Here is a 12,264-nt window from a genome sequence, read left to right as displayed (position 1 = left end):
AATTGGGTTGGGATATCCCATCAGCAAACTCTGCACGCACACACACACATATACACAGTACACACACACACACACACACACACACACACACACACACATGCAGAGAGGTATACAAAGCCCACAGGTAGGGTTCTATGTTCTGTCATGTGAGGCTATTTTGTGGAATTTCAGCTCCAAACTATTTTCTTTAAAACCAAGGTCTCCAGCAGATGGACTGTACGATGTATGATATTTGCTTTGAAAATAAATGCAAATAACACTGTCTTTTCTCACTTTACAAGCAAAGTAAAAAGACAAAGCGCTGGTTGGACCCATCATTCCTGTTTGACTCCAACACTCAAAGATGAATGTCTGATTCCTCATGAGGTTTAACAGGACATTTCCCTCATAAATGTCGCCTGAGTGCATATACATGTGTTCTTCTCATAGATTTCAGCTCTGTGCACTCAGCCCAGTCTTTATGTTGGATCAGATGGTTGGTTAGTCTGCCAGGAGACTTCATCCTGGAGAAGGGAAGCCACATTCACTCTGAGTGACTCAGACATCAGGTGTTTGTCTGTGTGTGTGTGTGTGTGTGTGTGTGTGTGTCTTTACAATGCAAAATAACTTCTTCACTCTGCATGGGAAACATGGAAGAGCAGTGGCTTCTGTTGCAGGGGACTGCTGCTACTGCCCATAGACACGCACTGCAGTTTGCACTATATGTGAATTCCACATGCAACAAAAACTATGTGCAGCCAGCTGGCGGTAACCCGACCCAGAGCAAGCTTATCTGTGCTGGCATCTGCGCCACTTCCTCCAGCCATGGCTCTGCTGGGGAAGAATTCTTCCTTTGTCTCAGTCTATGAGGGCCCTATGTGAATCCAGTCTCCTCCATCCAAGATATCTTCATTAACGTCCCCTCAAATATGCCCTGTTGATGTTCAGCCTGGTAAATATTGTGCATGTATTGTTAAGGTGCACTGATGTGCTGTGGTTATTGTTTTGGGAGGTAGTTTGAGCAGAGTCTGCTACAGGTGGCTGGGCCAAGCCATAACAACCATAATCGGCCTTTATCATAACATGATGAAGTGGTGTCTACCTTACTATAAATTACACGTATCATCTGTCACCCTCAGCATTCAGTTTTACAAAGCAAGAGGGAAAACAAGTGAAAGAGAACTATGGGATATGACTTCAAATATTAAGATGTAAAAATAGTAAGTAAGGGTACTGTAAGCAATACATTGAAATTATTTTTTCTTACTTTCTTTGTTTAGTTTCACCTTTTTGCTCACTTTTTATTGGAGCAGTAAGGAACAGAGTCTAACAATCACTTTTTATGTGCTGCCTTGTAAAAGTTTGTAACATAAAATTACAGCATAACCAACAGTGAACATCTATATCTGTTGCTACTTACTCCCTTTTTCTGTGCGCACCACATTTTTGGGTGTGGACCCGACTTCAACATTATTTAATGTTTTTCTCGCAGGCCCTAATAAAAACACTTAATAAGTCAAGGGAAAACATTTTGCAAGGGCCAACTCAAGATTATATCATTTTCTGTTATTTTTAGCACCAAGAAGGAAGGCGTTGTGTGTGTAAGAACGCAGTTTTGCTAAAACCCAACCAGCCAAAGAAAAACAGGATAATTTCTGGCTTGTGTTCGTGATACACTATGGAATTATACTAGTGAGCGAGGAGGAGAGGAGAAGAGATTAGTGTATGAGAGGACTTTGCTGATTTCATGGTGTGTTTGGTTCCTCTCAGCTCATTTATGTTAAATGCAGTGTTGCGTTGCATAGCCCGCTTTTCTGCTCCGACATCTTAAAGAGTTAAATGTCAGAAAATCGCTTTATAAAGATTAATATGATGTAGAGGTAGCTGATAGAATTAAATGGATTAATAATTAACACCTGAGGCCAGACAGCTATGACAGACGACGGGCCAGACTCATTCCTAGCTTTTGACTCCTCTTGCAAACATGTCTTTCACATATATCTGATGCCTGACATTCTTGCAATGCTCCTGAGGCATTTTCAAGTTTCCACAACATTGCGCAAACATTACAGGGTATCAGTATGGAGTACCTGCCCTGGGGAACATGAGGGATTAATCTTGATGATAGCTCCAATCAGTGATGTGTTCCTAAACCTTAACAAGCAGCAGCCTCCTCCAATGTCAATCTCACCCTGTCAGAGGGCTGGGTATATCCGTCTCAGTAACTGAGTCAAAATAGCACTGACTCTCCTGGTCTCCTGATCAATTCTGTTGAGTGACATCAGTTTATTAAGAATATTAGTTTTTTGCATTGTTGCATATAGTATGACAATATCTTGTGGGTTGGCAGTGTTTTTTTATTATTATTATTGCTGTAGTGTGTTGGCTTCAAATACAGTAGGGTGGCACTTTTCAAAAATCCCTGACACCAAAAACACCTCATGGAATATACCATCTGTTAAAATAAGTAAAATAAACTCTCACACTTACTCCTGGGCAGTAGGCAATCCGTTAGCATAAAGCAAATGGAAGGGACTGTCCAGCTATGACTTCCCTCTTGACAATACTTTTTGCAGCTGCAGTTGGCTCTTATACACAAACTGACACAGCTGGTTAAGAGCTGTGTGAGAGGGGAATGTTAATCCACAGATTTTTGTTTCCCTCCTGTCTCAAAACCCCTGAACTTTTGAGGAGGAGCAACTGTTACAAAATGACTATTTAAAAAAAAAGTTCACTAAAAGTAAAAGGAAAGACTCATTCTGGCTGATTTCTTGTGATCCTTTTCATGAGTGTGAATAGTTTGATGTGTGCACAGTATTGCAACAGAATGCATCATGATCCTGATGGTTTTCAACTCAATTTCAGGTGAAGTTTCAAACCCTCATGAATAAGGAGCGGAATTCTCCTTCATCTCGGATTCCTGTCATCAGTCTTAAGGAGAGACAATACAAGTCAGCAGAAGTCTTATTTGTTTGACTGAATGATAAATGTCCCATGTGTGCCTTGTCACGGAGGGGAGTAGTAAAGCCTAATGGGGTCGTGTTGATGTTGAGTTCAGGGGTTCTGGAAAAATCTGAGACAAGTTCAGTGATTCAGCCCTTATTCCACACTTCAGCCAGTGAAAAGGTGCAGACACTGAAATTGCAAAAGGACTATAGACCAAGGGCCACAGGATTTGAGTAGAATTTCAGTGAACTAAACTACTTTTGACTGCCATTATAAAATTCATCTGCTCAACATTTTAAGACCATTAAACTAAAAGTGTCCATTCCCAGCTTATTCTGATCATCGCTTGCTGTGTCATTTTGTAAGGGACTTTGTGTCAAACTCACTCCCACAGTGACGGCTTTGCATTTACAATTATAATTCTCTTGAGATCGCTTTTACATTGACCAGGAGAATGTTAATTAGTGTTAAAAAATCAAGACATTACCACTAACCTCCCATGACATAGTCCATAAAAGCTCAGTCTTGGAGTTTAATTATGGGTGTGCTCCGGGAAGTTGATATGAATGCACAGATTTTAGTCATGACTTCTCTGGACGCTTGGGGATTCTTTTTTTTGTCCACCAGCTTGTGCATGGTTTAAAAATGGTCAATGATGCATAAAAGATGGGAAGCCCATCCTCTTCACAATCTTCTTGATATCAGCTTAATAGCGCCAAGTTCCATTGGGATGTTTATTTTTCATTGCTTCAGTTTATTTCTATACCAGTAATGGGTAGGAAGCCTGATTCAAAAATGAAAAAAAAAAATATGTTTGTGGGAAAGCGCTTTCTTACTTTTTTCCAGGGAAGTCAGTGCTTTGTGGTGCTCACAGACACACAAAGAAACACCAGACCAAGACAGAAAAAAAACCCTATGCAAACAGGCAAATAGAAAAAGTTGTGTGGGCAATCAGGAAGTGTATTATTCTGATTATGAGGTGACTGACCACTCCCATGGCTACCTTTGAAATAGTTCACGGAGGGGGTTAAATATTGAAAGTACAGAACTGTAAAAGTAATACAGGCGTAATTCCATATCATTGATGCAGCAATAAAAAATTCCATGTATTGCCTTCCACACAATCCTAAACTCATGTTGGTTTAAAGCACCCTAGGGACAAAGGCAATTAGTAAGAGTAACTTTCACATATCAGATTATAAAATATGATTCAGGATAATATTTTAAGGGTATTTAGTTAGGCCTATTCACTAGGTAGTTGACTGAAAACACAGCTAGTTTCTGTTTAAATGTGTCAGTTAAACCATAAATTGTGCAGCTTGAGCCTAATAATTCATCATTGAAGAACAGTAGATGAGTGGTAGCTTAACAGTAAAACGGTGTGTGTGTGTGTGTGTGTGTGTGTGTGTGTGTGTGTGTGTGTGTGTGTGTGTGTGTGTGTGTGTTGGCATGAAGGGGAACTTCTGTCTACTGCATATGGTAACAAATGGTTGCTGTCTTGAGGGAGGATAAGGTATTTTGGCGCAGGGCCAATTTATACACAGGATTCCCCCTCTCCCCTTCCCCTCCCAAGCCGGCCTGTGTTTCTGGCAGAGCTGTTGGGCATGTCTATCATTGTCTGTTCAGGACCCATCTCCCCATCAATCCCTTGACCACCACCACATACCCCCACCCCCACCCCCACCTAAAGGCCACAGGAAGTAGGGGCAGGAGCAGGGGGATTACTGGATGGGTCCTACTGCTACATGTGCATGTGTAATGACCGAGAGACGGTAAGAGGGGGGTTTGGTGGGGGTGGGGTAGGGTTGGGGGTAAGAGGCCCTATGCAGAGACGCCTTGTCTGCTATATCGTTCTGCTGTAAGGCACATGCTCTGAAATCAGCCCTCCACATCAGCTCCAATGCTATGACAGGCAGAAACATCGATTATGTTTTCATTTAAAACTATTTCTTGAATGATCTCATAAATCATAGCAGACAACCAAAGAAGTTGACCTGGTATATTTTTGCGGACTTTGGTGACCCCAAATCGCCACTGACACTATGTTGGCAGGAGACAGCTTTCAATTTCGCAGGCTATTTTTAATATCTCGTTTTCTGGCTTGTAATTCCAGACAGTGTTTGTTGAGCTGTGGCATATATCAGGAGAGGAGGAAATCCCTCTTTTGTTCCTCAAGGAAACAGAAATGAAGGGTAGAGGCGGAAGGATGTGTCATGGTATTTCAAACAGCTGGGGAGGGCCTGCCAATCCTTTGGTGATAAACCTGTTTGGATAAGGACATCTTGAGCTGTCAAGACTAAAAAAAAAAAAAAAAATATTGGGATCCATGAAAAGTACCCCCCCCCCCCCCCCCACCCAAAAAAACACATTTTCAAGTTCTTCCAATATCTGTTGCTAAGTAAAAACAAATGGACTCCTTGGCTTTTAATTTAGATATGTGTAAGATTTTCTTCTCATTTGTTTAAAAAAACTTTTTTCTTCAGCCTCTTTGTCATGCATTGGGGGGGTCGTTAGATTGTTAAACAGTGGTGGATGAGGCCAGCTTTTCACGGCTAAGCACTTACTGCATTAGAAGAGGAGAAGGGGGCTGTGCCGTCTAATTGCCACCATGTCAAACTCCTCAGGGAACCCACTGGCGTAATCCTGTTGACTACAATAGACACAGCCCGGGCCACCGGTGTTAAGGGAGGGCAGGTTTAATTTGGCCTCCCCGTGAGCTAGCCTCTAGGACTCTCACTGTAGGCCTATGGACACCCGTTTAAAAGGAACACAGAGATCAGAACTAATTTATCACTATATTTTTGATGTATTTTTCATGCGATGTGTTTTGAATTATTTAACGCAAACGTGTGGTAATGTTTGGTTTTGATGTGGATACTGTTTCATGTTTTAATTTGAGCTTTGAGGTTATGTTGACACAGTCACAAACACTCATGTCAGGGAGCTTAGGTTCTCTAAAGAATACATGATTATCAATTGCTTTCTGTTTCCAAACTATTTCAAACAGACTCCTCAATTTCATGAAAAACAGATTCATGATAAACAGTGAGCATAAAATTGCTGTTGTGAATACCACAAGCATATATTTCACAAGATCTTTGTTTAGTAATGGTCTGTGCAACTTTTGAGAGGGATTTGTTTGGCTTGGACAGAAGGTCTGCACTGTTAGAGACACCACAGTGTGGAAAGGAAATGGGGTACTATTAAGCCGAAAGTCTTGCTGTTAAAACAGCAGCTCCGTCTAAACTGTCCCTCCTTGGCCTCTCACCCAAACGGCAATTAAACACTGTGGGTATTGCACTGACCACAGGCAAAACAAACAATGTCATTTAGCCCACCACGTCCACTGGGCTGTAAAAGTCACTGCTGAAAAGTGCCAGAGTAAGTTGCAGTAACACCCAAGCAGCCACCCATCAACCCAACAGTCAAACTGTCAATGCATAAAAACCCTTAAACCATAAGTGAGAAAAATGGCAATGCTAACAATGAAACAGCTGAAGGAAAACAATCCCAAACTGTTTATTTAATTGGATTGTGCGAGAGGAACTTAAAACCTCTGCATGTGACATTAACACTTCTTACTTCTGCCAGTCTTAACCACCACCCATCCAGTTAAATAAAGCACAGAGCACACACAATGTAACGGTCTTCTAGGAATACCCGTCTCTTTGAAACTTTCCTAATTGATTAATACAATCACCACCATGAAATTTCTTTTTATTCTCTCAGACTAAAGCCATTAAAGTGTCTCAGAGCCATTTCTTCACACCAGCCATGTGAGCTAGCTCTCAGAATGTAAAGATAGCTTGCAGGAATATTGTGAAAAGGTATCACTTACAGGGGCTTTACTGGCGGGTCATTCATTGAGAGACATCTCCATGTAACAATGCTAGCTTGTTTTCCAGTGCACTTAAATGGTACAGAAAGGCATGCAAAGGCATGTGTAGGTCTCACATGAATATGGTTTGTGGACGGAGTACATTTTCCCAACATGACCAAGAAAACACACACACAAACACAGTGGAGTTAATTACCACAATGCAGCTTTATTGTGAGAGAAGTTGATAACAGCTGTCAATAGGTAAAACACGCGCTTCCTTTACACACACACGCACACGCACACACACACACACACGCACGCACGCACGCACGCACACGCACGCACGCACGCACACACACAGTCAATCTTTCTCTCCGTGCACCTTGCTTTTCATCCACATATTCCCAGTCTTTCTTTTACAGTCACTCTCTCTCTCTCTTTCATCACTAACTCTTTCTCTCTTTCTCTCTGCACGTGCGTACAAACAAGGGGGTTGGCCCCCACACGGCTTGGGGCCAGCAGGCTGCATCTGGCCGCTGAATGGATGTGCGCATGGCCTGACTGGCCCATTCAAGCCTGGCGGTGGGGGCCAGGGCACCCAGGGAGCAGGCCCAGCTCAATGGAAGGTGTGAGGAGGAATGTTAATGGGCCCTAATTAAGGATGGGGCTGATAAGGTGATAAAGCGAGTGCATGGTGCTTGGCTTGGCAGTCATATGCAGGAGGAAGAAGGAGAGGGAGAGAGAGATAGAGTAAAGGGCAGACTGAGTGAGAGAGGGAGGGAGGGGGGAGGAATGGAGGTATGGTTTGGTTGGGGGTAACGGGGGAGTAATGGCCAGCCCCAGGGAAGTGTTTGCACTTGAGTTGCATTCTGTCGATTGGCTCAGTTGGGGTCAAGGTATGTATGGGGGATTTAATCACACCCATTTTAGCCATTGACTCATTTACTAACATCATTTTTATGTTAAAGCAGATGTTAGTGGAAAGGGTGTGTGTGTGTGGGGGGGGGGTATGTGTTTCATGGGAGGAGTTTCAATTCTGTAAGGTAAATGTGTTTAAGGGAAATTACTGATAAGAGTTTCAGGTAAAAGGCCCTTTGTAATTTCTTAGTTTTGAGATCACTTAGATCATCATAGTTTTGTAGGCATGCTTTCACAAGACCTGACCTCAGAAATTACACACCTGTGGAACTGTCCCTGTTAAACCCTGTCACTTAAAAAAAACTAAATCACTTCAGTTTTCCTGTCTATTTGAATAGTCTGTTTTCAGTTCTCACAATTGCATGCTGACAGGGCCACCAGTTGACTGCTAATGTTGACTCACAGACTTAACCCAGACTGGAGGAAATGGGCCTTGAAATAATGTTTACACACAGGATAATGCTGCACCTAAATTAGGAAGTCCAATGGGATCTATACGTCTAGGCAAAGATTGTGTGGATTCTACACTATGACAATGGGGGACAAATTGGTTCAGACATTTTATCAAATAAAGAAAATTGAACCAGAAGGAAATTGTAAATAACAAATACACTCTGCAAATTGTTTTTATGAAGGGATCAACATTTTCAGTATCACAAATTACAACAGAGGCCTATGCTGAGATGACAACATTTGTTTTTTTTTCCATGCTCTTTACAAACAATGAGTAAAAACAGGATTTAACGCTATTTATGTCTACAGCAAGGAATTGCACAAGGTAGAAAATAGTTTTGGTTGACCATGTGAGTAATCCACAAAAGTTCTGTGCCATTATGAAAATTGTAACTGAGGTCACCAGTTTCAATGTCATTACAAAGTGACAAACCACAGGGAGAGTTCAGAACTGGATTTGATCATTGAAAATTGTTGCTTATTCCCTGTCCCTCTCCCAAATCCCTTTCTGTCTCTGACTTACAGAAATTTGTTTGGCTAGCATGGGACAAGATTACTTATAAAGTTCCCTTCAGGGAAAGTTGTTGCTGCTGTGGAAAAGACAAAATCTGAGAGGGAGAGAGAGAGAATGTGTGTGTATGTGTGTGTGTGTGAGAGAGAGAGAGAGAGAGAGAGAGAGAGAGAGAGAGAGAGAAAGAGAGTGAGTGAGTGTGTGAGTAAGTGAGAGAGAGAGTGAGTGAGTGAGTGAGTGAGTGAGTGAGTGAGTGAGTGAGCGAGTGTGTGAGAGAGAGAGTGTGTGTGTGAGTAAGTGAGAGACAGAAACAACAATAAAAATGAAAAACCAGCACTGTGTCACTAGGGTAGAGGGGAGTGCTGCAGCTCGTAGAGCCAAACCTTGACATCGTGCAGGACGTGACATGGGAGCGTTGCCCTGCCCTGGCTCGGAGAGGGCCTTCAGGGCTTACACTCCAGTTACAGCCCCAGCACTCAATTGTCTACAGAGTGTGAGAGGCCACAGGGGCAGACGCTCCCTATATCATACCTGTCAACAGGGCTCGAGCTCGACTGAGACAACCAGAGTTTCGGCAAAGGGGGAAGACCACGAAACCTGAGAACGGAAGAAACCAGGTCTGTCGTGGCCAGACAAAGGCTCTGAAGCTCATAGTCAGGAGTAGAAACCTGCCCAGAGGCTGGTGGCTAAGGCTGGAGTGCAGACAATCCCGTGCTGGGCAGTGATACAGTGACATGGTGACCGGCTCTGTCTTTTTTGGGGAAAATGCATAGTCACCATACAATTTGCACAGACATTTTGCAGTTTACATTTACATGTATTCAGTTATCAGTGAGAAGGCTGTTACTGGTAATGAATTAACCCAAAGAAGCACCTTTTACAACCATACAACCTTTTAGTACAATGATAGTTTCTTTGTGGAGAGAGAATAAATGAAAAGGTCAAACACATTTGACTCATTTTCTCATGCAAGGAACCTTGCCACCTCTCAACAAATGGTGAATATGTGAGTGGGAGCAGGGGGTTATTCACTGAAAATTATCTAGATGATGTGGCATCATGTGCATCAGGTGTTCCTTGGGTTTATAAGTCATACATGCATTCCTTTGTTCTACATGGGCATTTTCAAATACTTGTGACAATCAGATCTAACATTAGCCTACATGTAGAAAAATGACTCAAGATTCATCCAGCCCAAAAAGTCAGATATATGTTAATTTCTATTCAGCGATTCAAATGAAAAACGGTAATATAGGTACAATAGTCTGAGTCATATAGAAATTACCAAAATTAGGTATTCTAAGAACTATTCTAAGAACTATTACTGTACTATTGCTGGGTGGAAGAGTAGGCTACCCAGTGCACCTTTAAAGAGTAATTCAGATTTGTACATGACGCATCAGGGACACTTGCCCTCAAACAGTGGCAAAGCAGTGTTGATAGTCTTATGTTTTCCGAGAGCGCCCTCAGGTGATGAAAATGAAAACAACAGTCATATTCTCTCAACATCAGCAACCACAACTGAGGGACGAGATCCTTAAACGAGAGCCTTAAACATTTTATTTTAACTTTAACAATATTTTTAACAGCATGGAAGGGCATTTTTGGTTATACCATGATGACGACAGCTGTATACAGAAAATAAAGACAAAGCCAATTGTGATACAGTGTTAATAGCCTACTGACCTTGAGACTGGCATGGCCTTGATCTACATCAGTGTTTTGTCAAACATTTTCAGACCAAGGATCAGTTTACCAATAAAAATAAAAAAAACTTACAGACCACCTAGCTCAAAAAAACAAACAAACAGTAGACCTACTTCAAAAGTATATTACACAATAGGCCTACTGACCCACCTTGTTTATTGTCTTTACACCTTGCTTATTGTGTCCGAGGATTCATATGATTTAAACTGGTGTAGCTTACATAGGCAGTGTAGCAGTTTGGATGTATACAAGTTGGTTCAATATTGCAACAAACTCATCTATATTATATTTTACCAAGTCTGCTCGCGGACCACTTGGTATAGCTTGCGGACCACCAGTGGTCCCCGGACACACTTTGAGAAACACTGATCTATATCAACAAAAGGAATCAGCCTCTTTGTTTTTAGATAGCAATGTATAACTATTGTTAATTATATTGAGAACTTTATTAAGCATAAAGTTGCTGCCTTTATAATGTAGCCTAATATCAAAAAGAAGTCTAGGCCTAAGGCGTGGAAGGAGGCAGTTTGTTGAATGTCTTGTTTCCACATAGTCTGCATAGGAGCACTTCACATACAGTAATTCCACAATAATTGTGACTCATGTGAGACCCAGGACAGTTCCAAACCCCCTGCCGGTCTAAAGTTTTCGGTTACAGTAGCCTAAGCAGCATATTCCATCAGTTATAGGCGATGTCAAAAATCAATGTGACAATTATACATCTTCCATATTTAATGTAAGAGAATTACCTGTTTTAGACCTCTTAAAATATATGCTACAGAGAAAATCTCGGAGCTCTCGGACTGAGCTCTGTCATTAGCAAGTAAAAATGTCTATGCTGCCCACGTATCAACCAATCAGGAAGCGTCCAAAACCTGCCATGGAGCCAAACCGGGTCAGTACCACTGACACCACCCACAGCATAGCTTTAACTGACTGTTCAGATGGCGAGTCAGGTATTTCTGCACACAATATTCTTCTTCTAATCCTTCCCTCCGGAGAACATTTAAGGGTGTAGTCGTGGAGACTTTGAGAAGACTATAGTCTTGTATACAATTATCATAACTTTGACCAGCTCATAAATTAAAAATATTCATTAATGAAAAATATTCATCAATTCAAAGCTATCTTTACAATCTGAATCACTAACATGCTCAACCATGGGTGAGGCACCAGGTGGTGGTGGTGTCATCATCACAAGGCAGTTTCATCTGGTTTTGGATAACAAATCTATTGCATCTGTTATCTAATTCATCTGCTTTACATCCAGTGGCTAGGATATGTAGCCTACAGTAGGTCTTATACAAATGTGCATAGACCCCCATCATTTGTGTTTCCAGTGAAGATATGTGATGGTGATGTTCCTGCGTATAGCCTACAACAAAAGAATGTCCACTGTCACAAGTAAGATGTCGCAGTAACTTAGTAATGTGACCTATCTGGCTTAACTAGTTTCTGGTGTCTATTTGTCTCAGTAGTGTGATACATTCTAATCATGTAATGACAAGTAGCCTATAGGCTAGTGAAGAATTCCTTCAATAAGTTATTCATTATTAAGACTGAATTCACATAGCTTGCCCTTGGCTCCAGGTTGTAGCCTGTCATGAATATTCCAATGGCCTGTGCTGTAAATAGCGCGTTAAAATATGTTGTTACACATGTTGGAATCCTTTTGTAGGCCTATTTGTCCTTCAATAGTTCACCAGCTGCTTTCTAAACCACGCATAGGCTATCAGTTAATGCACGCGCAAACATATCATGCATGCAGAGTTGTTGATGTAGGCCTAGTTTCGAAATGTTTCATTTAACGTTTGCTTACTGAATGTCACTGTTCTCTGTAAAAAAAGTGGTTAGCTAAAGTAATACCATACTGGGTAGCCAGTTTTGGTGCGGTGTGGCGAGGTACTTCGTGCCAGTGGCAGATCTTCCG

Source organism: Alosa pseudoharengus, unplaced genomic scaffold (assembly GCF_046254945.1).
Source record: "Alosa pseudoharengus isolate Yale_2024_CS ecotype anadromous, Long Island Sound unplaced genomic scaffold, YU_APseudo_1.1 YU_APseudo_1.1_scf_14, whole genome shotgun sequence".
NCBI classification, from domain to species: Eukaryota; Metazoa; Chordata; class Actinopteri; order Clupeiformes; family Clupeidae; genus Alosa; species Alosa pseudoharengus.
The sequence above is the reverse complement of the archived record's forward strand: the minus strand, read 5'-3'. Positions refer to the sequence as shown.